Source organism: Anopheles funestus, chromosome X (genome assembly GCF_943734845.2).
Source record: "Anopheles funestus chromosome X, idAnoFuneDA-416_04, whole genome shotgun sequence".
Taxonomy (NCBI): Eukaryota; Metazoa; Arthropoda; class Insecta; order Diptera; family Culicidae; genus Anopheles; species Anopheles funestus.
Genome location: NC_064597.1, coordinates 16,075,182 through 16,103,135, shown reverse-complemented (window position 1 = coordinate 16,103,135; position 27,954 = coordinate 16,075,182). Strand labels below are relative to the sequence as shown.

Below are 27,954 nucleotides of genomic sequence, written 5' to 3'. Positions count from 1 at the left end.
TCTCTCTCTCTCTCTCTCTGTCTTTCCCCAAAAACACTCACACACATTCGCGCGCGCACGCACCGGTCCACCGGTGTGTCGGGTCGGGTGGCGTATGTTTATCTATGCCATGCCGTGTCGTCATCATCATCGGAAGCCGGATTCGCCTGGTGCCACTGCCCGGTACCCCTCCGTCCTGACATCTGATTCCAGCGGTCCCACTCAATCAACCGTAACGCACCTTGCCGGGCCCGCCTGTCAACCGAAACCGCGTGGTGCGGTGCTCTCACACAGCGATCTAATGCCCTGCATTAGCGTCTGCGAATTGTCTCTCATACATAATGCATGCTCGTGAGCACGATGGATGTTACTGTACAGGGGTTTCACGCTAACACATTGGCACCGTTTGGGATGTGTTGTATAAACCATTACAAAGGGATAAACAATATTCTCAATAGGAAACGTCAAAGTTTCAATGACCTCTTTCAACTTGAAACGCAATCATCAATACAGATGAAGTTGATAGCGAGTAGATGTGTCGTTAAGAACGAGTACCTAAAAGCCGTAATAAGAGGGAAAAATTCCTTCCCTTCGCGTTATCTGCATGCTTGATGAAAATCTTATGATTTTTTTATGTAAGGAAATTTGTATGTAAGCCTTCCTACACACGGGACAAAAAAAATCATTCTAAGATATTGAGCTATTGCTTTGTACACGACATCCAAGTAAACTGTGAGTTAACTAGTGAGTTAACAACACAAACGATTTGTGCTCAAATAATGTAAGGATTAGATTCTCCACACGCTAAATATAAAACACGCTAATGATAAAGTAGCACAAAAAGAGCTCGATGCTAGGTAAACTAATATTTTGGGATATTGGCGCTGCTTCTGGCTCTACTTCTCTTAGTAAGGCACCTTATCAATGCAGATGGATCTTACATACTTATCGGGTGTTACTACCGGTTAGCGATCTCTGATCTACGGTAGGAGTTGTTTAAACTGCTTATGACACATGGCTGTCTACCAATCCGTTATTCTAGTCTTACTATTAAACTCATCAGCACCACCACTTCACCTTAGTTTGGTCGTAGTGGTGGTAGTAGATATAGAACCAAGATCAGATAAGACCAGAGACAATCTCAATTATCCCTCAAATAGATTAATTGTCTATCGGAGCCCCAGTACAGACTTGGCATTACGAAAACAGATCACTCATAGTGATCGATTTCAAATATTTTCTCAAACTGAGATAAAAGAAACAAAAGAAAACGATAAGATATACATTAGACGAAAAAACGAAGAAATATACATTAGAAATTATAATGCAATTTCGTATTAGACAGTACGAACCCTGCACTGGCAAGTGTATGTGGTTCGCGTACCGTACGCGTTAGAGCCGAGATGGATTATAGCAAATCCAGTGCGTCTTGGTATCTGTTTTGCTCCACAAGATCCCCGTCCCCCCTGTGATAGGTTGTGTTTCTTTCTACCCATTCCTTCATCCCTAGCGATGGCCGCTTTCACCATATACTGTCCCATCTCGGGATCCGGCTCTATCACACTCAATTCCTTTAACCCTTCGCCCCATCGCAAAATACGGACCGAAAAAAAAAACATAATATAAAGATCACCCATACACCCGCAACCAGGCTAGCAAAAAAAAATGGAACGCACTGGTCAGCGAAATGTCAGCACGTGTGTACGTACGGCGCCGTACGCCGTATGGCCGTGGTAGAGCGAGATAGCTCCAAACGTGGGACCGAGGCCAAATTTGGCAAGAGGTTCAGCAAACGTCCAGCGATGAGGAGGTTTTTTTTATTACTGCTCTCCGGGGCCCGGTCACTTAGTGCGAACCATTTCGCCCTTTCCACGCCGATTCACTCCCTTTCTACCTGTCCCCCTCCCTTCAATCAACAGCCTCTTAACAGTCGATCGAGTCGTTTGGTTGTGTGTTTCGCTGTTAATTGGGTTCCTCTTTTATTTTGCCGTTTTGTCTCTCTCTGGCGCTTTCTGCCTCTCTCTTTCACTCAGTGTCTTTCTTTAATTCGTTCGAGGTCGACGCAGTGTGGGCGCGAATGAATAATTTGGCATTCGGGATCGTTGTTGTTTTTTGCGAGCCATTTTTTGTTTTATTCGCAAAAGTGCCACCAAAACGATCTATGGGGAGAGGAGGAGGGTTTCGTTTCTTTCTCTAACAAATTTTGTTGGTGTGTTGTTTTTTTTTTATGACGCTTGTTCGACAAACGAGCCTCGAATAACGATTCTTCTTGCCGGCGACAAAGTATGTATAACCATCGGCTGAATTCCGATACCGAGCGCTTTGCCTGACGCATCGGGCAGGATCAGATTTCAAGATGTGGAGCGTCCCAAAAGTGTGACATCGTGCTAAACTATAGAAACCGATACGGACGATACAGGGCGGTTGGCACCTGCTTACCGACCCGTCGGGTTTGTGTTGTCCACCAGCTACAACCTGTTCGGCAAGCGGCTGTCTCGTTTTTTTTGCAGAAGAATTTTGAGGTTAGATCCGAACGATGTATGCGAAATCTGGTTAAAACCTGCAGATGAGGGAGCCCTAGAAAGCGCAACACGCTCGAAACGCTTGCGAGGTGGCCCATTTTATTCCTCTTTCGGTTAGCTGTTTGGCCGTTCCACTCAAAACCCTACCCACCGGCTACCATGCGGTCACCCTAGACCTAGACGCATACACGTACACACAAACTAGCTTTCACTGTTATTCGTCATAAGCTTTGACATCGACTCCCGGGGATGTGACCTCCCACACGTACCACCCGACAGATCCCTGCAGCAAGCAGGTGATGCCTGATAGTGATGGCCGTAGCATTATAGCGGCAAAGGAACGAGTTTGCAACCGTCGGTGACTACCTTTGCCAGCATGCGGCTTCTTAGGACCTAGCTGGTTCAGATTTGTATGCTCCCAACTGGCCAGCTGCCCCAACCCGAATCTGGCGGTGTCTTCCTTCGAAACCTTTTCGCCATCAATTCTTGGCCACCATTTTGTACTGCGGGCTGGCGAAAACGGTTGACTTAGATTAATATTTTCGCCCCAGCAGCAGATAGCACCATCTAACCGAACTGAACAATAGAACCGGATCGAGAAGGAGGGTAAAGGACGTAAGACAAGACGACTAGTGCAAAAGGGGTGAGGGCTCAAGGCCCCAGAGCAAAAAAAGGAAAAAAAAGTTTTGCAAAAGGACACATCACACACATGAGCGACCATGTTTTGTGCGTTCTTTTTCTTTTCATTTTCGGTGATATTTCACCGGCGACCCCCATAATGGTGTGCCTGTAAGCTCGTACGGTGGACGATAAAAATTTAAAATTCAAATCTGCGCGCATCCCCCCAAAAACATCAAAACAAAACGCACGAAAAAAAGCTCCGATATTGAACACCCCACACCGCACTGCTCGCGGTTTTTCCCTTTTATGCGCCTAACCAGCCAGCGGGTCCGCAACCCATTGCGAGTGGTTTTGAGCGCGCCTGCATGCCCTCGGCAAAACTTGGCAAATATAGTAAAAAAAGGCCGCGTGTTGCAGCCCGCTTTTGGGATGGATTGATATGTGTATATGGATGTGTATTTGATGAAGAAGTCCTCAGATATTGTACAATATTACACACAGCTTACTAGCTTACGTGATCTCGTCTTGTCGAAGCTCCTTTCTTGGGCTTAGATACGATAGTTACTCTAGTGGCATTACCAATGCCCTCTCCGTGAGACAAAGATCAGAGACTTGTCAGGCATTAACTGGAGAAAATCCTACTACATGAACAAACTTCAAGATAGTAATACCTCTAAAACGTGTCGCTTGATATCATAAACTGTAAAACTTTTCAAACCTATTTGCCAGAGTCACTGTAGCATCTAAGCCTATATATTGAATTTTTTGAACACTGTTTTCCTAAAAGGTCTTAGAGATACAATAATCTCAATATTCTTCAAAAAGCTTTATGTTAATCATTTTGAATAAAATATCACCTAAACACACAAAATCTTCTAAGTTTTAGTTAACAAAAACATGTTAACAACAACAAAACACAAACAAACAGGGTTACATGTGACAGCTCCAGAAATAATGACGTTCAAATTACAAAATTGTACCTGTATCTTCTGTATCTGTACCTGATTCTTCTGTATGCATGTGACAAGTACTATCCAAAATATAATTTTCTCAACAAAAAACATGAAACATGGAAACCTCAAGGACGCTTAACTGTCAGAATGAAATCAAAGATGCTCATATTAAGATTACTCTGTGTTACTGTTTATATTGTCAGCTTATTCTGTCATTGCTGTTATGTGTTACGTTCGTGAATATTGAACCTCGGTTTTAATATACTGAAGGGTTTGGATCCAATCCCATCGGGACTGGCCCTCCACAGCAAAAGTGATAACTATTTGACTACGAAATAACACGAAGCCATTACACTAGACGTATTAGCTGTTAGAGTTGCATACCAAGAAGAAGTCTATTGTGTGCTTTGGGGACTTCTTAAATTTTGACACTAAATCACTTGAGAAGCACAATGTCGGCAGTTCGTCAAGGTCCGATCATAACTTTCTTTAAGCGTAGTAATTCGCAGACAACTTTTTCCAGTGCATCCAACATCGATGATCGAACAGGTTGCTAAATGGCTATCGACGGTAGCGCCTAGCGTTACTGGTACATGAACTTGTTTGCTTTGCTGGTTAGTAGTTTTGGCTTTATTTTGCACACACATTCGTATCCGCGTGGATACGCACTCGCGCTAAGCGTTTGCGAAGAAGTTAGGTCACGCTTAATCTCCCTCTATTTCTGTCCTGCTCTCCCTGTTCTCTTTCATTTTCTTTTAGTTATCTTTCTCCTCTCTTACTCTCACTAGTTTTTGTTACGTTCATGTGTTTTTCAAGGGGTTTAGTTTAACATTGCACCAAACAGCCGAAGGTTGGAATTGGAGGTCGCCCTTTTAGTTTTGGGCTTAAGTTTGTACATTTTTCAATCTCCACTAGATGTGATTTTGGCAGATCTTTCCACGAAAGTATTGAAAGCGCTACACCGAAAAGGGCATTTGGAAAAAATAATGTCAAAAAAGACAAACATTGTACGACTTGTAAGGGCTTCGTGGGTTTATGGATGATCATCTTCCTAGCGAAAAAAATAAAAGGAATGAAGTGTATTTCCGAATAGCTGTGAGGGCTATGGAGAAACTGATTTAAATCAAGAAATGGAAGGGAAATCGTAACTGTTTTGCGTTTCTGTATATTTGAAGACTTTCCTTTTTTTCCCTTCTTCCTCGCTACCTCTTACACAACTCAAAATTGCCCTTCCCAACACGGACCCGAATATTCGCGAAATCAGCGAAAGGTTTAGGGCAGCTAACCCGCAAAGTGGTGACGGTTGCCTGTGGCATTTGGTTTATTTATGCGTAGCTTTAGTTTTTGTTTTTTTGCTTTTAAGTATTTAAAAAAAATTACACACAAACACAGATTAATTGGGGCCACGCTAGAGGGTTTTGCGTTGGCACTGGCCACCGGAACGTGATCGAACCGGTCCTAGAGCCACCTAATATATGCCTACCCGATGACTCGATATCCCGGATCCCTTTTTTCCTGTTTCCCTTCACCCTACGCACACTGTGTGCGGATAAGTGTATTTGCATAGCAAGGCCATTGGCCGCCATCCCCGATAACGGGGACAGGTCAGATCTCTATGATGATGTCTTCAAGCTGTGTTGTACAAACAACAGCAACAAAACAAAAAAAAAAACAGCGAAATAAAAAAGTGCAAAAAAAGGGAAAAAAAATATTGATAAATATTTGCTGTAACAAATATACTCACCAAGTTGACCGGGTTGGGTTTCGGTGGGCTGAATATTAACCCGCCCGTTTCACCCGTATGCTTGCAAATCCATCGAACCCGAGCTGTTTATTTTTACGAGCGCGGAGTTCTCCGCCAGAATCCGGTTCCCGAGGCGGCCCGGGAGTAAAAAGACTCGACGGAGCAGGGAGAGTCGATTTGGAAGACGAAGGCAGCGAGCACGGGAGAACCATTTCAGGAACCTATTGATGAAATCTGCACAGGAAAACAGAAATGATCACTAATGAGAAACTTGAATCCCTTTCCACAAAGATATCACCCTGCCGGTTTAAAAAAACGGAAAAGAAAAAAAAGTCACCTTTTGCGCCCTAACTTTTGCGTGTACACCATATACCGGTCCGAAAGTAACCGGTGTTGCCGAAGGTGTAAACTATATGAGGCGAAGACCGAGAGGGCGAGAGAACGCGTCAGCAAACTACCCCCTGTTGGCCATTAAATTAAAAAAAAAACAGTTAGCTGATGAGAAGTACCAACAAGACACTTGAGTGTCCAAAGTTGCGATGAAGCATACCATCGGTGTAAATTGTCGCGTGCTTTCGGACGAACAAATGGGCGCCAAACACACACACATTTGTACACAACCCTAGAACAAACTTCTACCTTTCTTTTTTTACACCAAAATTGGGAGAAGAGAATAAGAAAGGTGCAGCAGGTGAAGAGATTCAAACCCTGGCGAGGAAAGTACAGTAAGATCACACACCACAACCTGCTCCGGGCGGTGCTAGAATCCGGATAATTTTAAAGCACAAATCGTATCCCCGGTATCTCGGTAACCTGGCGGGGGAAAAAATGAGGTTATAGATAAGTTGACGCATTATTTTCTTGCAATTGGTCATGTATCAAACATACCAACGGGCTTCTGGGCATTAGCTTGTTAGCATCGATAGTATCAAACTGTTTTTCTGTTTTTTCTATTCATCGACAACCTCATCGACCTCTCTATCCCGTTAGTGTACAGCTGGTGTGACACAGTTCCTTCTGACCGTACCGGGTCATACTGATACTAGCTGTACAACCTGTTACCTAGGTAGTGAGCTGTCCAATTACTATTGGTCAAGTTCACTCACGCCGCAGTAGGTGTCAAACGCATACTGGGGACGCGAAATATTTTAAGAGGACATTTTAAGCTCGGCGAAGTCAAACCACCTCCCAATATCTTGAAGTATTCTGTGGTATCTTGTGGTTCCTAAGATAGTAAAGTAATTCATTGAAGCTGTTACTGACGGGAACAAATTCGGACTACGGGGTCCGCCGTACAGAGTTGACTACGTGTAGAATAGTCAAACTCGAAGCTCTTGCGCTAGCTTCTTTTCGTGTATGTATCGTCGCGGAACTATCGCACTTCTCTTGCGATTGGCGATTGCCAAAATCACTCGAGTCAGGACAACAAGCCTTTGCTTCTGGATTATCCAGAACAAGTATCTAGCTGTGGACCTTCGTGGGTATCTGATTAGCCAGAACCTAAGACCGTTTGAGGTTTAGATTGCAAGAGTGCGTTTATTCGTAATTTCTTCCGGCTTATATACTAACAATGGATTCTGAATTTTAAAAGTAAAAGTGAGATGAAAGAATTAGAACGAGATGGAATCATTGCAGTACGATAGCATTAAGTACATTCTTGGGTATAAGCGCACAGCGTTGATCAGAGCACCCGTAATGCATCCTCAGCTCATCGATTGTTATGATTACCATGATCGGCGTGATCGGCGCGAGCATGACCGTTCTATGACGCGATGTCGCATTCACGACAATAGCACCCATAATGCATCATCAGCATTTTACACCCCTTCGATTCTCTGATTGTGCCTCACCGGTGCCCGAGCATGATCGCCTGAACATACAACCTAACGCTTAAGATTAGAACGCATTCCCTAGTTTTTTTTATGTTTATACGTATCGGGCCATGACCTGCTTTACCTTGCTTATGATTACTTAAAGTTCTCACATGCTTCTTCTATGATAATATGTCGCGTTCGCAACAGAAGCATTTCAGTAAAAAAAAAACAAGTAAAAGTAAACTTTTTATTTTTGAACTACGAATAAATTATCGTTTAAAACAAACGTTTTTGAAGATTTTATTTACCTTTTTAAAGAATATGAAAAACTTGAGGTTTGTTGAAACGGATTATTTGAAGCTGGGAAGAGAAGACCATCACTTATTTAGCTAATTTACCCACCAAACGTTATAATGCATACAATAAAACCGATGGATAGCATCATAGACCCCGTTGATGAAAAAAAACTAAAGATTTCTCGCATTCCCACAGAATGCTTCAAACATATGAAGACTTTCAGTGACATTTAAGTGTACCTAAGTATTTATGGACTAGAGCAATCCTTTTCCTAGTTAGTTTATTGCCTTTTTCTCGTGAAATTTAGGACACCCTGGTTTTGACGGTAAATGTTGGATAAGTAAAAAAAAAGTTGTTGCATGTAGATACCTGGGCGTGTTAAATATGATATAGATATTTCTATTATTTTTTTAAGAAATTGTTTGAAAAGAACTTTTATGTTGAGCTCTATCTACAAAAATACTCGGAAACTTCTTCCAGCCATTGAACATTTTACCTCGGAACGCATCCCGTATTGGTTGAGACAACCAATATGCTTATATTCAGTAGAGACCTCATAACTTCCGGGGTTCCAAAAACCTCAAACTCCACTCCACACTCCGTGATAATGCCCCAAGTGTCTTCGCTATCGTACCTGGCGTACGCTGCAATATCTTCCCCGCACAGCTGTGCACTGTTGATCTAATTCTAAAAGAAATAATTACGCATCCGAAAAATAGACAACACAACAAGAAAAAGGCCGCGGTCAGCAATTTGCGCCTCAAACTGGTCAGTCCTGCAACTGTTTTTTTTTCATTGGCAACTCGTGCCCCAAGGGGGAGGATGGAAGTTGCATTTTACGTTCTCTCCATTTGCCACCCCGGTTGAAATAGGACGGAGCATTTGGGCATTTGTTCGGTGCAATCACAACCGGGCGTTAGATTTCGGATGTTGAAATTTCAACTTCCCAACCCTCACCAACGTCTCCGCTGTTGTTCTATTTCATCTAACCCCGGTCGAACAGCTTATCCCCGCACAAGCCAAAACCCAAAAACCCGACAAATGAGTGAAGGAAAAATGGCTGGACATAGGCGCCATGTTGGCGGTTATTATCAGTAACTATCGCACCCCGGTCGGAATGAACAGGAGCGAAACAATAATCATTAAATGGGCTACAATGCATAGATTAATAGCTCCGATCGACTTCCTCACTTCCTTCCTTCCGCAATCAGAAACAGCCACTTCAGCAATCTCGAAATACACACACAATTTAATTTTTTGGAGCGGGCCAGAACCACTCGCGTTGCCGAAATTATAATACGTTATTTCACATTATTGTTGATAATTTGCCTATGCATTCTTGCGGCACACCTGCGCGTGGGCGTCAGTTGATGAGCAGGGAAAGTTGCAGAGCTCCCTGTCCTTCTCCCCACTCCCCTTCCCCTCCCTCACAGACATACTCCATCCAGCCGGCCGATCTGCTCAATTTTCTTTTGCTCTGGATTGCTGGATTGGAATGGTTGGAATGGTTTGGTAGGTGCAGACCGCGTGCGCTCACGCGCGCACACGCGCGCACACGCGGAAGCGCTCATTACACGCGTTCCTTTACACCCCAAAAACCCTGTCTGCCCTTGCCGACCCACTCCCGCTTACCAGTTTGTAGGCAATTTTTATCAGCATCTTCAGCCCAGTGTTCCCTTGCCTTTCCATTCGGCCGATCCGGAAATTCGGGGATATCTTGATTCCCCCGGTATACACACATACATGTGCGTGTGTGCTATTTCCTTTTCGGAAGCTTTTTAACTTAATTTAGCATCCCCCTTCCCCTCCTTTCCCTTTCTCCACACCATTTCGGAAAAGGGGATTGTGGAAGGAAAATTCAGTCCAGTTCTAACCTGGGGCGCACGTTCGCTTTTTTGGGCATTTTTGTTTTATTTTAATTTTGCTTTTCACCCATTTCAAATGCATATTGTACGGGTGTTTGTTGCTGGGCGTTATGGATGAAGGGATAATTTTGGAAGCAGAAAGGGACGGGGGTACGAAACGGAAGCCACGAGCGCACCAGTTTTTTTTATTTTGAGGTTGATTTTTCTTCCTCTTTCTATGCCAAACCCAAAAAAAATCGGAAGCTGGTTCGGAAACACCGGAACACCGCAAGTGATATGCGAGATCTTCCCTATACCTTCTGCTTCTTCCTGTTTATTCTGCGCCGGCAGGTACGGCCGCGGACGTTTATTTCGGAAGTTTGTAAATAATTGAAGTCTTCCCCGCTCCCGGTCCACCCTGGACCCATTCCGGTGGTGGAACGGTGGCGGTGAACGGTGGTGTGGTTGAACAACCGGTACAGGCCATGACGGCCACGGTAAAATACGGATAAAACAATTAAGTTGGCCAATGCTACCGTCTGCTTACACCTTCGCATCAGCAATAAGAAATAAAAAGATGGCATGCGTCTGCCACCATCCACCCACCGAAGAAAAAAGGGTACACCGTACCGAGATTGGAAGGCACCGAGGTTAGGCCACGTAGGTTGAACAACTGCTCCGCTATTAACCTGTCGAACCAAGGCGGCAACGCGCACAGGGAAGCTGGGCTGCATCCCGCCTTTTTGAAGCTACATTTTCCCCCCGAGGGGCAAACGGGTAATACTGGAATGTTGAGCTTCTTCCGCTCACCGGTAGAGGAGTGGACCCCGACGTTGCGGTGCGTGTGTGCTTCTTCGCTTAATTTGTTGCCTTATTTTATGTGCATGTGTTCCCTTATTAATGCTACAGTTGGCACCATCCGGTTGCCCCAATGGGGAGGTGCACATATTTTTGCAAATATGCATCTTCAAACCAAACAACAACAACAAAAAACTCAGCAACTATCAGACCCCTAACCGAGCGCTAGACCCCCCGCCCTTCACGAGACGAAGGTGGATGGAATCAAAAAGTTCCGGAAGGACTGGTTTTTTATCAAGGGAATGTCGCTGTACGGACGTCGAGCAACAACAGAAATAGTCTGCACGACGTCCTGTTTTGCCTATGGAAAAACTTTGTTACTGGTTACTTCAACGATGCATCCCTTGTTATTCTCATTTACCCCCAAGCATTACGAAGGGGGGGGGGGGGGGGCTCCTTCACCAAAATCCTAAAAATCCGGAAAGAATAGATCCAGCATTTAAAAACCCTCCATCTCTTTAGAGTGTGGTATCAGCATTTTTTTGGGTAAAATGCCTGCCAGATATTTAAGATACTCGGTATCTTCACGCTGGCGCAGAGGTGTTGCGAGATACGGGGGAAAGTTTGGCCGTGGTGTTTGAAATGCTGATGTCCCTTCGCGGAGATGATCTCAGTTCGATAAGGTATGGGCCATTTATTTTGGCGAAATCGACCACGGAAAGTCGTTCGTCGAGCAAACAGCGCACGAAACCGATTTTTTTCTATTTCGTGGCTGTATTTCTTTTTTTTACAAGTGTAAGAAAAAGAGAGTTATGTGTGTGTGCAAGTCGAAAGTTAAAAAAATGCTTGAAGGAAGGGCACCACAGTTAAGCTGTGTCGCTGAGGAGTTGAAGTTTTCTTGGGGAAATAGTTCACCGGTTTCGACTTTCTAAGACTCACCTAACGTTTGGTTTTATGTTTTTTTTTCTCGCCAAAAAGGTTACAAGCTTAATCATTCAGGGTGGCGAGGAAGTGGTGCCACCCTGAAAAAGTGGTGTGACCTTCGGAACGCTTTCCATTTTCCCTTTCTCTTCACCACATCTTGTCTCTGTCCGCAGGCTTCTGTGTGTATGTCCTTTCAGGGTTGCTCGTTTGTTGTGACATCCACATCTACGGACTCTGTCACTGTCTGGTGCGTTTTTTTATGGAAGTGCGTGGGATGATCGTGCCGTCTGCAAGGGACGCCCCGCTGCCACTTGTTGGAGTGGAAAGGGAAGGTCAACATTTTTCGCAGCTTCTAAATCATTCAATGTAGCACAATTAACACCGATGGGCAAGAAATTCGCTTCCCAACAACGTAAGGGATGTCGACAGGCGTGCGAGAGAGTACAGGCAAAGATGTAGTAAAAAGCAGAGTTATTGATGCTCAGTATATTATGTGAGATCCGGGACCAGGAACGTACAGAGTGGTCCAAAGATCCAGATGCTGTGCGGGGATCGTGTGGATCGTGCCGTGGTGAGATTGGGCAACGCAGCGGGCAGAGATGTAGAAGTGGAGAGGAGAAAAAAAAACATGGTTTCTCGTCTAAGTTACCAACACGGTTGCCTAAACCTCCTCTTCTAATAGGGACCCGTTATCTTGAGATATGAAAATACGGAACCGTGGCGCTGTCTGTATGTGCTCGGCGACTACCCTATCGCTTAGTACGGTGCTTCAACATGGATCACAGCCCTCCGCGTGAGTGCCCTATAGCCAAGAAGTCCCATTCCAATAGTTTGGGAAGGGTTTTTGCCAAAAAAAACCCGCACACACACGCACAAACTTAATGCGCGAAACGCGAAAAAGAAATCTAACCTCATCGCTACACATAGCAACAACCACACAAAAAAAGAGCAAGGTGTGCGATACAGTGACCGGGTACTAGTGTGTGCGGGGCGTGTATATATCGAAACAGAAAGAAGAACGCAACGTAACGCAACCCGAACAGATCGGCTAACAGACCGCGCGCGCACATACCACGGACAAACTACTTACCACCCTGTCAGCATCACTCGCTGATTCCCTTTTTTTTTGGGGCTGCTTTTTTTGCTTCCTTTGCCCGTTTGTTTCGCTGTCTTGGCGCAGGGCACATGCCCATCCCCAAGCCCCTTCATCCCTTCTAGCTTAGAAGCCGCCAAATTGACACTCACACCAATTAAGGTCAGAGAAGATGGGGGAAAGGATGGGAGATAGGAGTCCCAAAAAAACCCTCCACCCTCCCTCGAAGGGTGTTAGAGGTTGCAGATGCGCGAAAGGGAGTGGTGGAAACCTTGCAAATATAAGGCCCTCCTCTGTCAGATGCCATCCTCTACCTTCACGTCTACTCCACTCCCTTCGGGATTCAGATCCAATGCTCCTAGTGCTCGAGGCTGGGGTTTTTGGGGGGTCCCAATCTTTAGCTGCACCCGCCCTTAACTGCCTCCTGGTCCAAAGAGCAAATATGCTCTCGCTCTGGGTTCCGCCGTTGCCTCAGAATTGCCCACCGGTCACCTCGGCTTGTTCTCTTCGCACAATGTCTCGCGCGCGTCCGCACACACACACACACAGACGGGACTGCCCTTTTTTGCGCGGGACAACACACGTTGGAGCTACTGGGTGAGCTAGTACAGCGTAAAACCCGGCTGGGCAGGACGCGGTGACGGTCAGTTAAGAGCCGAAAGAGCGATGAGCCAATTTCGGTATATTTGTATCCAAACCGTCGGGCGGTTTCGGATAGGATTTTCGCTTGCTGTTGCGTTTGCCGTTTCGGTAGGGTTATGTCATGCCGTGTGCCATTTTGTTGTTGCTGCTGTTGTTCTTCGCACACTCGTAGTGTGCGTTGCTGTTTTTTTTTGTTCGCTCTCTTCTTTTTGCTGTTCGGTTGTGATGGTGGTGTGTGATGTGTGCTATTTTTTGCCGTATTGCTGCAATAGTCTTCGCTTATTTGTTTGCCTCTTTCGTCTGGCTGGTTTTCGGGTGATAGTTTTATTTGATATGCTTCGCTCTTTTCGGCCTATCCTATCGCATTATTCTGTTCGTTGGCGATTTGCTGTTGTGCCGTTTGGGTCCATAACGCTTCCTTGCAGCGAGCGCACTTGCTGATGATGAGAGAAGCGTGCGTGTGCAGGACAGGAAGATACAGGGGTTGTGTATGAAGATAAAATAAGTGGAGAGAAGAGTCATCTCGCATACTTTCCTATCTTTTTGATGTTTTTGCTTTTAATAGTTTGTTTTTTGAATAAGACAACATTTAAAGTAAAAAAAGGTTGCTGTTTTTGACTTTTCTTTTATTCGTAAACACCGTCCAATATGATATGTCACTGTAATTAGAGGCTACTCGTTTAGCGCAACAAGACAATTGAACGCAATCGATTCAAGGAGAAGACGTTTTGTGGCTAGTTCACGCACACTAGCTTAATGTAATCGGCAATAATGCGTTTGATATTTGAAACACTTCTCGCTAACTGTCAAATGGTAGTATGCACAATGCTAGAGATTGCGATCGTGGAGAATTCGATCTTTGCTTGTAAACACCGGCTATATGCAGCCCGTTGATGGGATAAGTGTATTTCACCGATTAGTCAAAATTTATGTCTCAAATCAGCCACGTGTTTGAAATGATGCAGATTCAAGCAACGGTGTGCGCAAATACTAAATGTGCAAAACACATCTTATAATCTATTCACATACGCGATTCAACGCTTCACTCGCACGCAAACATTGATCGTTTGCACGATCGTTCTAAATTAGGGCCCGGTTCCAATCGTCACCAATACCAATACTGGCTATAACCTAAACCTCTTTGCAACACTACATCATTCCATTCCCCACGGTAAAGATATCGTTGAGCAAAAAGGAAAAAAAAGAAGTTAAAAAAACCGTCACCGTGATTCATTGGTTTGGTCAAAATTCGCCCGCGTTCCGGTTCGCTTGGCTGTGGACGCGCAATTTAAATCAGTTTTCTAAGTCCCCAACAACCCGATAACGATGCGTTTTCTTCTTTTCTTTTTGGTTTGTTGTTAATTTTGATGCGCGGGTGGATCATTCACGACGCATGTTAGAAGGGCAAATGGAAGAAGATGACGAAGAAGAAATACTACGAAAGAAGCGCAAAAGGTAAATGGGAAAATGGCAGATTGTCAAGAGAGCAAAACAGAGAAGAAGAAAAAACAATAAGAAGCGAATTGCAAAAAAGGAGCAAAACGTAGCAAAGCCAAATGGGGAGAAGAAAAAAGAAGAAGAAACACACACAAACACACGCACGCTGATGAATCGGATCAAAAGACCAAAAGCTGCAGATTTTGGTTGTTGATTTTTGTTGGTGTTGTTGCTATTTGGCAGAAACAGATAGGAAAAGGGGAGCTGGTGTGCGGATTTTTGGCCTTCTCTTTTTTCGTTTTCTTCTGTGTTTGCGTCTTCCCTGCTCGCTGTTTCGCGTTCGTTCCCTTCATCTGTGTCTCCACTGTTTGCGAACTCTGTTTGAGTTTTGTTTGGCGTTCGGTGGCTTTCGATTTGAAGGGGTCCGTTGTTGGTTGATTTTGATTCTTTTTTTTTTGTTTTCGGCTATTTTACGTGGTTGAATTGAAATGGATCGCGCTGCCTCTTCTGCCTCGTCTGCCCACAATGGACCTTCACTTCGATCTCAAAGCGAAGGGTTTTGGATGGGGGATTTTGGCGATTTTGTGCCGCTTCTCTTAACCACGCTTGCTACCCCTGGCGTGGAGAAGGGGTGGTGTAAAGGATGAGTCCACCGAGTAAAAAAAAAAGGAACGTGAGTGGGCGAGAGAAATAAACGAGAAAGCGACGGGGGCAGATTTACCAACAACAACAACAACAAACAGTGAAATATATACACCATCTTTCTTTTTGGCGACGAACCGCGGGTATGACGGTTGAACAAGAAATGATCATTGCCGAAATTTTACAACAACTTCTTTCACTCCACGATCCGCACATCCCGTGCTTCCCTCGTTGCTCTGCTTTCGGTGGGCTTTACAATTACAACATTCGTTTGTACGGCGGGTTTTCGCACACAACACATTCACCGGAAGTCGCATTGGTACGATCGTTTTGGCAAGGTTATTGATGCGGATTGGGGTGGTCCACACCGCAAAAGGGTTGAGGTCATGCGGAAAGACGTGTTCGGGTAGCTTGCGGAAGGGAAGGAGGGTTTTGCGGGAGGGGGTTTTCTCACAAAAAAAAACTAACCCACCGCAAACGCGTTGCTACAGATATTATTTTTTGTGTTTTACTTGGGAACAAAAGGAAGGTACGATCGTGACCGTTTAACACGGCCTATCGGCCGAAAATAGAACTCCATTTGACTACTAATTGCGTACCAATTAGGCTGCTAATTACCTGCGAAATATTTTCTTATCGATAAGCGCAGTGTTTTGCGTTTGTTTGCGGATTCTATCAAATATGTCATTTTCACCTGTTTCACCTTGTTATCGGCTGTGGGTTTGACATTTTGTTGCCAGATCTGTTGACAGCAGTCGTGATCCTTTTTGCTTGACGGGTGAGGCTCACTTTCCGCTCGCTCGCACACAACCTGAACCTAGGAAGCGTGCCCAAGTATGTAATGAACTCGATGCAACAAAATTTGCGTGTGCAAGAAAAAAGGTTTCTTGCCTTCCGCTTGCCAATGCCAATCGCCGAACTTGGGACCGATAGACAGCTTGATGGTATATGTTTGTCTGTAAGAAGACACGCTTATCAAAAAGAGACAAGACAAATTAAAACGCCTAGGCGCTGATTTGGAGCGCTAAAGCAGAAAGGAGTGAGAAGCATTTAGTAAAAATTTACAGAGCAACAACAAAAAAGCGGGAAGAAACGAAACAAACACATAACCTCCAGATGTGTGTATATGCCATTCTTTTGCGATTTTTTTTTTCGCAATCTAATCCACTCACTCGTGACGCTCGAAGGGCACACTACGGTGTAGTAAGAAGAAAGCAAGACAGCGCGAACTTGGCTTAGTGTCACTGTATTGCACGCGGGATTTAACGCGTACACATCGCGTATACTGAAACCGAGAGAATGCTAAATGTACATACGAAATACCGAGACAGAGAGAGAGATTTTATGCGAAAATTTGAGGTTAATTAGACAACAACATCGACAACATTGATATGCGATTGATAAAGAACGTGGTTACGGGTATAGTGGATTTTTTTTCGTGGAAAAGATTGAAATAATCAAGAGAGCAAACCCGCGCGTACGATAGAGAGCAAGAGAGAGAGAGAGAGAGAGAAAAGCGGAGATCGCTCGAACATGATCAGAAATGATCGGTAAAAGGAGAATGGCGTTCACACACGTTGGAAGCGACAAGTGACGTGCGTACGATGCAGGGGAGCCCGCAACAAATGGATTGCGTTGGGAGTTTGGAGCGGGGTAAGGCATGGTGACGGTTAGCCAAAATACACACATTTCGGCATTGCCGGCACTTTTTGTCGCTTTCGGCAAGGTGTACGGGTGTATGATAGCGCGCCGCACGTTGCGAGTGTGCGCGTATAGATTCGCAATACGCGTTTCGCTCTATGCTCATCTTCGCCTATCGTTCGATCAGCTTCATCTCACATCGCAGGGGCAGGCAAAGTCGCCGTGTTACCATTATTAGAGGAAACAACAAAAAAATGAGCCACTTTGGTACAGAAGCGCTTCAGTAGACTGCATGCATTTGTTAGAACTCAAACCCTTTTTTAGTTGGCAAAAATGAAATTAAGTTTAAAAATAAAAGTTTATAAAAAAAAACAACTTTCTTTCTTCATATACGGGAAGCTACTACTAGGAAGTAACGGGATTGCTTGTTTAATGTTTATACTTTTTCTGGAAATCAATCCTAAATATCTTCAACGTACAAAGTACGGCACGAACGGTAACATTTCTAAGAAACTGATGCTACAGAAAAACATGATAAGTCGTGTGATAATCTAACAGCAAAAACACACATTTCCCTTAGACTGTATAAATGCAAAAGTGTAATCATATAAAGCAAAATGATTAAAACAATCGGTTTACATTCGACTACGCACGAATACATCACGTATACAACGTTTAAAATTGAAATGCCCCATTTCACAATGTTTCAGAAAATATGCAAAATGATATCGAAAGCAGTTTAATTCGCTTCGTTGTATTTAACATAAAAAAAAAACTCCTAATGCCCGCAGATTGTTGATCCCTGCTCTAATCAGTCCGCACCAGCAGAGCCGGGAGCGAGAAAATGTAATAAGAGTGTGTTCTCTCGCGCACAGGTTTCGCACTGTACTTGGTCGGTTTTTCAGGCTGTATGGAGCCCTACCGCCTCTTTCTCTTTCTCGCACGCATCACGGTACAAGTGGACATTTGCGATCAAGGAACGCGTATGCGTACCCCAGCTCCCGTCCTCCTGCAGGGCATTTCAAGCAGCGCGTGTTTTTTTTTCTAAGCTTTGTAAACTCTCAAACAACGTTTACAACGCTCGCTCGCTCTCTCTCTCTCTCTCGTTCTCTCGTTCCGGCTTAAATTTTGTTAGCCCCCCAAAAACTCAAATTCTGGAAGAGAGCAACAATCGCTGCCGGTTAATGCCGGGCGGTAAAGCGCGCAAGAGAACCCGCCCGAACCGATGCCGTCTCGCTCTATCGCTGAACATACGGCGCTAACGCTTGCTTTGAGCCCCAGCAGACTAATCTGACTGCGCACCACGCGATCCGAGCGCTTCAGCTGTCAGTCCCGAGCCGATCGTCCGCGGGCCCGGCAGTAACTTGGCAACCGAGAAAGCGCCAAAAAAAAAGACGAAACGAAACACGCACGGACAGCCGCCCGCAACCAAAAAAAAAAGCCGAAAAGAAACTGCCAAAACACAACACAAGCAAACAAACACCACCCAACCTTTAAAAGGGGGAGGGCTTTGAAGTACACATCCGAGACAAAATCTCCCCCTTCCTGCCCTGTTCAGTGCGTGCGTGCGTGTGTGTGTGTGTGTGTGCTCGGCGGGAAGGCGCGCGTAAAAATTTGCGAACCGGAGACGATATCTTGCAAACTCGTTAGCCGAAAAATCGTCACAAAGTCCCAAATTTAAAAAAAAAAAAGAAAAGAAATAACAACGGAACGGGAAAAGCGCGCGAGCCGTGTGTTTTCGGTTGGTTTTGTGTATGCGAGTGCGTATATGTGTGTGTGCGTGTGTACGTGCGTGCGAAAAGTTTTTTTTTGTACTTCCTTCTATTGGGTACTCAAACGGTGTACTCGTAAAAGTAAACGCCGGGAATACACTTACAAAATCGGGCCGCGAATTTTGCTTCGTTCTTCCGCATCCCTTTTCCCCCCAGCAACCCTCCCTCCCTCCGGCTCCTTCTCCCGCTCCTACCCTGTACTCCTATTTGCCCATCATTTCGCCGGATTCCGCCTGTCGAGTTAATTCCCGGTTCGGTTTTCTTCCTGCTTGCACGGCGGCACGGATTTGATGAAAAGCGTGTAGAAAAGAAACAGTGTGATCCACCAGCAACAGCAACAACAACAATACTCTACACCCACCCACCACCAACAACAGCAATGTCAACAAGTCAACCGAAAAAGTGCAGAAATTGAAAAATTCTGCACCCAACACACCAGTTCCGGCATTTATTCGTCCAATTGCTCATTTGCACCGGCGCGCACCGTAAAACCGAAAACAGACCAGGTGTGAAAAAAGATAAAGGATTCTTTTTGCACAGAGCCCAACCCCCCGCCAACGTGCTGCACTAAATTTTTTAATAGTTTGATTCACTTCGAGGAAGTGAAACCCTAAGAGACCGTCTGTTCGAAACGGTTACGGTTCGGCAAATCGATTTGCGATTTGCCAACCCCCCAAGTGTCCTGTGTGCAGTTGAGCAGGTGCATGCGTGTGTGCGCGGGTGGGTGGGCGTGGGACAAGGTGAAGGCGGTCGGTGACCAAATAGGAAAGTTTACTTAATTCTAAAGTATATTTGTTATCATTCTTATTAGTGACGGCCTATTAGGGAGTTGTAGTAGTTATTATCATTTTCCAAGAAGTAAAATCGTAATTCGATGCAGGAAGGAAGGTGAAAATTTCTACTTTTTTGGAAGAATGGTAGCAGTTTTATGATAGTATTTTATTATTTTAACAAGCAGGAGAAGCATTTTCGATCGAGATAATCACAGCAAAACCTTTTCGTATTAAGATTTCTTGTATATCTTACTTCTAAAATTGGGGCACCCTGTGGTGTATGTGATAAACGGCGCCGGTCTACACGACAGGACCGGTGACCAAATCCCATCCGGGCCGTCCCCCCGTAGCAAGGACTGACTATCCGGCTTACGTTGTAAAATAAGTCTAGTAAGCCAGAAATGGCCGGCAAGACCTCAGAAGTCCTTACGCCTTAAAGAAGAAGATCCTACTTCTAATGGCAAGATTTATATTGTAATTAAATCGTAAAATTATTAGCTCCTATATTTTTTAAAAGCTCTGATTGAACTGTGCTGAAATTATACCTGTGTGTGTATGATTTTGTTGTTGTATAAACTATTGACTGCGTCAATGCGTGTGTGTGTGTGTGTGTGTGTGTGTGTGCGTCTAGTAATTGAGTACATTCATGGGTATTCATACCCTTTTACTACATTCAAAAGAGCCAAAACTACTCTACTATATAAGAAACGTCAAAACCACAAATGTCTGTTATTAGTATCGTCCTGCAGTTTTAACTTCACAAGCATAAACACGCACACAAGCGTACGTTAATACACAGATCACCGCGCTTTGACGGATGATAAAAAAGGGGGAAAAGCGATAAGAAAAAGATTTAAAAAAAAGTTGTAAAAAAGAATTTCCAAAACCGGAAAAATTACTTTCATACGCTTCCCTGGTTTAGAAAGGAGTATTTCATTCAAAAAAACAAATTATACTGCGTTTTCACTTGAATCGTGTTTTTTTAATCGTTTGGAAGTAGGCAAGCGTTTTTTTCAAGTGACGTGTTTAAAAAAGTGATGCAGAACGATTGATTCGTTTTTTTTGCTGTGTGCTTTTCTTCAATGATTCAATTTTATAATTATGAATGGTTACCTTCAGTTTGGTGTTTTGGGACACTCCTTCCTATTAACGTGTGTCACAAGTTAAATCGCCGCGGAACGCCAAACAAAAATCGTGTAAAAAGATCGATCAAAACACATACTACACAAGCAAAACCCGATCGTTCCGATTCATTGTCTACACCTTTTTCTCACCTATACTGTTCTGACCGTTTACCTATAACACGATTTTTTTTTCGTCAAAAAAAAGGAACAAATAAAAGCGCAAAATTCCTAAACCCGGCCTTGCCAATTCAGTGCTGGTTTGTGCCCTGTGCTCTCGATCTTTTTTTTGCCTGAAAAAAATGCTTCCCCTCCATGATAAAGTAGGATGGAGCGAAGGGAGAGAATGAGAGAGGAAGCAAAAGGCGGGTGGGTGGTGGGGGGACGAATAAAGCGTGAGCGAGATAGAGAAGCAAAAGTGAGTTGCGCATTTTCTAACGGTACGCGCGGTCAAAAATTTAACTTGCGTATTATACATACACCCGAAAAGCAAGTTGGAACAGTGTTTTCAATTTGATGTGTGAAAGTGAGAGATAGATAAGGTACGGGTGTGAGTGCTGCGGCACCCCCAAAATTGAAGGCACACGGGTTTTTTTTTGGCACTCGCGAATATTGTGTATCGCACGAATTCGTTTGTGCGTGCTTGCGTGCGCGCGTATGTTGCTGGTGTAAATTTTTGCAAGCCCCCGTGTAAGTGTGTATGTGTACTATGATATTTTTTTTCTTCCTTGTTTCTTCCTGCTAATCTCGAAAACATCTTCCTGGGTAACGTTGTTTTACACGGTTTGCAATATTACATTTTTCGCCATGTTTTGTCAGTGTCGGCTATTACACGATCACGTGCTTTTCACAGTCAGTCTTTTTTTTTGTTTTATCGCCAATGTGTGGTTTGGTTGGTTTAGAAAAAAAATGTCTCGTTAACAGGATAACAGATGAAATGAATTTTATTGCTTGAACAAAGTAGCAAGGTGTTCCTTTTCGTATCATCAATTACTTTGTAGTATCCAGAAGAAGAAGAAGATAGAAACAGAATGACAGCTGTGTTTGACAGCGTTTGGGCGAAAGAGAAGTTTTGAAAAAAAAAATGAGAAAGAAGGTTATAGTGGCTGATAGTCTAAATTGTAACACAGTTTTCATTCATTGTTTTCATTTGTAATGAAATGTAAACCATTTTTACATCAACTTGTACCATTCGTTCCTACACATACGTTCACATGATCACAACACACAGAAAAAGAGAGAGAGAGCGATAGATAAGTTGCTTACTGTGATTAGAAGTGTACGTTTTGCGGTGTTTAGCGAATATGGATGTGTGTGTGTTTTTTTTGTTTGTTTTTTGAAATTGTTTCTAGTGTACGCAAATTTGTTATGGTAAAGTTAAGAAAAAAAAAACAAAACATAATCTATGTTCCGTGAAAAGGATGTTTCGTGCGTGAAACGAACGGGATGTTACAAATGTGGTGTGGCAGTGGTGAAAACAAAATGGGTGGGAAAAAATGTGTATGTGTTCGCAAAGTTTTCGACACTCAATCTCCCCCCCGGCCCCTCACCATGCTGCATCAGCCATTCCTTCCGGCCCTTACATCATCATCAATCAAATCCACCGCCAAATTTGTATGCGTGTGTGTGTGTGTGCATTTAGTGTGCTTGCTATTAAAATATGTATATGTAAAGCATGCTGAATGTTTAACCACATATACCCCCCCCCCCCCACACACACACACACACAAATACGTCCGATTTTATGTAGGCGCTGAATGTGAAGGGGTTGATGGGTGGAGAGACAGAGAGGGGGTGATCTCCACAATCAAATATTGCAACCCATCTTTTCTATCTGCATCAAAAGAGAGCGCGCGCGTGGCGCGAAAATGATGTCGTCGTCCCTACGTGAGAGCGAGCGAGAGAGAAACAGAGAAGTAGCAAATAAAATAAAAGGGCAAGCGCGGGGGATGGGGGAGCGGAAGATCGCATCTAGTGGGCAAACGGGAGGGGGGGTGGAGGGGAAGATTTGCAAATCTCAACAGAAAGAGCCTGTGTTACTATTTGTGTGAGTGTGTGTGGATGGTTGGGAGCGGAGTGAGAGTTAGTGGGGGACACAAGGGAGTCAGTACAGGTTGAAAGGGGAAACACGTGTGGAGGGGGAAATAGGGGTTGCAAAACATGTTGGTACCCCCTAAAACTGCACTACGAATTCACCGTTAGGAACAAGAGTGAGAGAGAGAGAGAGCGAGAGAGAAAAAGGGGAGCTTGTAATGTAAGAAGAGAAATAGAGAGAGAGAGTGAGAGAGAGAGTGAGAGAGGGGAGCTCCTAATTCGTATATTTTTTTTTTTAATTTAAACCGGCAAAATCGAGTTTGTCGCGCATGGTGTCGTTTTTATTTTTTTTTCCGTTTGTTATAGCCTGTCTAGCTATAGAAGAAGAGGAACAACGATAAGGAGAGTCAAAAAAAAACGAAACACACATTCACGCACACACACATACGCGTGTCAGCTTAATCCGATCTAAACCAACTCGAAGGTTTATGGAGGGCAGCACCGTAAACGCGAATTATTAAGGGTTAGATGATGAGCCTCTTCTATCTACATCCACGCAAAATTCATTGCAAAACACTCAGCTCACGAAGCACGCCAAAATGAGTGCCCCTAACACGTGTTTGTGTGTGCACCATTGAAGGGATTGATTTTGACATAATTCTGGGTAGGGGTGGTAGGGAAGAGTGGGCGGGGGAGCGCAACGGGGCTTGATCACGGGACGGTTTTTTTTTTCATGCGCGATTCATCTGCGACTTCCAATAGTGGAGCGAAGGGATCAAGGACGGTCACTTGCCGAAATAGCGCGTATATGTGTGTGTATGTGTTTCTGTCTTTTTTCTTATTTGTGAAAGCTTGTTGTTGTGTGCGAGCGAATGAACACGAGTGGATCGAATTTGGGATCCAAATTTCGGGAGCACATTTGGGCCACCCTTTGCTGTTTTTTTGTTGCTATTGTTATTCACTTCTTTTCTTTGATTTAATTTCCGAATCTACTATCGATAGTTCAATCTGGCTCTTTTATTTTCGATTTCTCTCTCTATCTCTCTCTCTTTCTCTCTCTCTCATGCTCTGTCTCGCTCGCAACATCCACGCGCGAGATGATAGCGAATTTTATATGTTGGAGAGTTAAAGCGCGTATTGCCAAAAAATTGGCGCATATGATTAGAAATCACACGCCGAATTTCGCGACAATGTGTGTGTCTTCGAATGAAGCATCATTCTCCCTGTTGTTCGTCCTCCATGCTATGTTCCATCGGCTCCACCATATGAAAAAGTGGCCGAAAACACGAGCTTCGTGAGTGTGGTGTGTTTCATATGCTCCACTAGTTTCATCTACACATCCCACACTTCCTCCCTCTCCTCAATCGCTGCCCTTCCTTTCACCTACTTTGTGCGAAAAGAATAATAACAACATGTAAAAGAAGCGCAAGGGCACTAATAATAATAAATAAAGATTCGTCTCTCTAACGCAACTCGCAAGCACAGAAACACACACACACACACAGCCACGGGATATATACGTTGGGTGGTGTGCGCGGGTGTGTTTGCCTCCCCGAATGTCGCCAAAAATTTAATTCTGCAAATATATTCGTGTGTGCGCGCGCACGCACTCACTCGCGCCTGCGTCCACTAAGATTGACCATAATGATATGGGTCGTTCTCTCTTTCCATCTATCTGTCTCTCTCTCTCTCTTTCTCTCTCTTTGTCTTTCTTTGCATGCAATCATATTGCTATCCCTTCTGCACATGGCAAATCAACCCCTCGAGAATAACCCCGCAAGGGGATGCGCGGCCCTCCACCATCTCCCAACCAAAAGATGTTTATTGGGGTGTATCTGTGAGCGTGTGTGTGTGTGTGTGTGTGAACATATATATATTTTTTTTCGTTTACCCCTCTCACCACTCTGCACCGGTTTTTGTTGTTTTGCTTTTTGTTTCCTTAAGGTGTGGGGGGGTGAAGTGCACCCTTTTTTTTGCGCATGCCATATTTGCCCGATGAATGCTGTTTCTCGGGGTGGCAAACGAGAGGAGTGGAGTTTGCAAGGAAAAAAAAAGGGCAAACGATGGAGGGTTAGAATGTTCTATTTTAAAAATCCCCAAACCATCCCCGAAAATGGTTGCCCGCGCACGCCACGAATCCAAACACACACAAACAGGTCAGGAGTGTTTGGTTCGATGTTTTGCGATTTCACTCCGCCTGGAACGGCGGGCCTGGCAAAAATAATGCTTAATGAATCCGGGGGAATGGGGAAGAAAGGCGAGCGGTGGTAAAGGAAGAAGAATTGACAAACATTTAAGAAGGAGAAACCCATCGAATTGGCTGGTCTCTTCATTGTCTAGGTGTCTCACAGACCGCTAGAACGCATTTAAGATCATCTCGCTGGTGGCAGAGTGTCGATATTTCGTTTTTTTAGGGATGCTTTTTAGAAGCAGTACTGAAGATCATGATAAGCATCCACACTAGCAAGACAAGAATTTAAAATGTCATTTTTATTGAGATTAAAAAAATAAAAATGTCATTTCAATATGGCTACAAGTCAAACAAAATTCATCACGGCCAGTATTTAAAATTGCCGATTAAATACATTTATCTCTTCTGTATTTATTCGGCAGTTTGCAATTCTAAACCAATCTAAAAGGATCGATTAGTGTGTTGCTCATTTCATAGCTTAAATCAGATGTGTCAAACTCATTTCATAGACGGGCCACATTTACTCATTTCCGATAATTTTTTATCCCAAAGTTGAATTTGAAAAGAACATCAACATGGTTCAACAAAATAAATTTAAAAAAATAAAAAATTTACAAATGTCTTATTTTTAATATCTTTCAGTTGCTTATGCAGTTCGGTCATGTTTCAATTCAGTATTGTTTTTGTAACAAATCTATTTGTTACATTTCTCGCGTGTAATCGGGCAACGTTTGTTTGTCACAATTTTATCGATATTCGGTTTAATTGTTGATGAGCATTGTATTTGGGACGACCCGGTGGTGTATTTATTTGCTTTCTTGTGAGAACACAAATGTTTCGGAATGGTATGTGCCTCCATAGTTGCTCGAGTAATTGAGTTTACCCAAAAATTTGGGAACAAGGCGCAGAATTCACTCAAATTCGAGCACGACAAAAGTTTTGCAGCATCCAAAGTCGGGCGCCAGTTTGACACACCTGCCTGAAATGACATTAGATGTGTAAATTTAACTGTCATTTTCCTTCAGTACTTTAAGATATTGAAGATTTAAATGAATGGAATGGATGCGCAGAATAACAAATGAATTTTTAAACAACGTTCATCGGAAGCCTTAAATGGGCTTTTCTCAAGGATCTCTGCTGATAGTGGATAGAGTCTTCCAGTGTTGCGAAAATATGTCATTGTTTATATTTAATAGTAAAGGATTGAATATTATGTTGCATGTTATAAAGCATGTGCAAAGTTAATATTTCTACAAATTAATGTTCTGTTTATTTTAACAATTGAGGCAAAAATATTTTTGATAATACTTCAAATTACTTTGAAAGTTTTTGAAAATATTGAAAAAAAACCCGCTAATTCAGTATTGAAATCCACAAAAAAAACTCCTCAAACTTTCATCAGTAAAATCCGTACAATACGAGTACCACGTAGCTCAGGAAAAGCTTATAATAGATTCGTGCATTGTTTCAATTTAGCATTTAACTAATAGTACTGCACCTTATTCTCGATTATATTTATAATTTGATGATATTTAGTATTGGCCTATGTCAGCTGTAATTGCTTTTTGCGAAGGAGAATAATATTAGTATTACCAAATAACCTGCAAATTAGGTTATTCGACTTTGATGTTGATTCAATTAATTTTGTTTTGACGTTAGAGTTCTGACGTTTTCAATCAATTAAATACATGCAGTTATGTGTTAAATGATACTTACATGAACATTCTGTAAGAAATTATTTCACTGAGATTGCTTATAATGAGAGCGGATAGTAAAAACGCCTTCAAGAAGGTATATCCTGATATCTGTTCAATTGTGGTACGCATGCTGTCTTTGCTCGTAGCCAGGACTATGACTATTACTGTGACTACCTGTAACATGAAGTCAAAAGCTAACCAAGATCTCGTGCGATTATGCAAGCCGAACGAGAGTATTCTCGTACTGAGAACTGCCAGCCAACTGATTTGCCTTTTTGCATTTGAGATTCGCATTAAACCAGCTCACAATTATTATACGCAAAGAACCCGTAAAATAATCGTACGAAAAAAATAGATCATACAAAAGTTTGCTCCCACTGTTAAAGGTGATTAAATTGCGAATTTTGAGAACCCTTTACCGGCAGTGTGTGTGTGTGTGCGTGTAGCGCTCGTAAATTGGTTCAAATGTTTGTCGTTTAATTCTACCACTTTCAACCGGGGATTACATTGTCTTGTACGAGCGCGTGTTTTATCGATTTCGGTTTTTTTATTGTATTTGAGCTTAAAAGCTTTTCAAACCCCTTCTCCTCCCTAGCGCCATTTCCCGCGCATTCAACATGGCGCGCTCGATGTAAAGGGCAAAGTGTCATAGAAATCGGTTTTTTGAATTTTTATCCGATCGGTCCAGTGAAAGCATGCAGTTTTTGATGTGTTTTTTTAAGGTGCGTGTGTGTTCATTTTTTTGTTTGTTGTGACAAAGGTGGGAGTAAAAAGGGAGTTTAATAATTTGCAACGCAAATATCTTCAGTAGAAGCGTGTTTTTCAGTATTTTTTCCTTCTTCTTTTTCAAAAAAGAAGCACAATATTTTCTCTATCAATGGAAGAAAATTAACACAAAAGTGTAGGGTTAAGTGTGAATGTGTGTATGATAAATCTGTTCATAAAAAAAGCACTCAACGCCAATGATATAGCACGTGCACATGTGTGCGCTCGTGCTTGTGTACATGGTGGTGCGTCTTTTCATCTTTTTTTTTCGCTGATGTTGTTTAAGCCCAACCAAAAAGTAGTCTCACTTTGGGCGCAAAGGTTAGGAAAACGACAAACTGGTTTTTGGGGGGGTTGCAATCAAATTTAATGTTAATAATATGTAAATATTTGCAAATTTCTAATTCCGTGCTGTTATTGATGGCGAATTTTGGCTGTGCCTGCTTTTTTTTATTGTATTCACCAGTGTGGTAGTTTTATTATAATACCTTTTCGTATATATGCAAGTTTGCGAGTGTTTTTTTTGTTGTTGTTCCTGGTTGTTTTTGGCTGGTCTCAACATATTTCGGATTGTATCTTCTTCTTCCTCTCTCTCTCTCTCTGCCTTCTTTTGCTGGCTTGGGAATGTGTGGTTTGCTGCTTTTTTGGAG

At 43.3% G+C, this 27,954-nt stretch overlaps 1 protein-coding gene across 11 annotated transcripts in view; it reads left to right on the top strand.

Annotated features, from left to right (window-relative positions):
- The window catches only part of LOC125764647 (streptococcal hemagglutinin), a 72,284-nt gene that overhangs the window by 25,546 nt on the left and 18,784 nt on the right, over positions 1–27,954 (top strand). The window contains exon 1 of one of the 11 annotated variants that reach the window (XM_049429181.1): positions 16,149–19,229. The exons of the other annotated variants lie outside the window; for them this stretch is intronic. The gene's annotated coding sequence lies outside the window, so the exon portion shown is untranslated. Of the gene's footprint in view, positions 1–16,148; positions 19,230–27,954 lie in introns of those variants that run through there. 11 annotated transcript variants of the gene reach the window in all.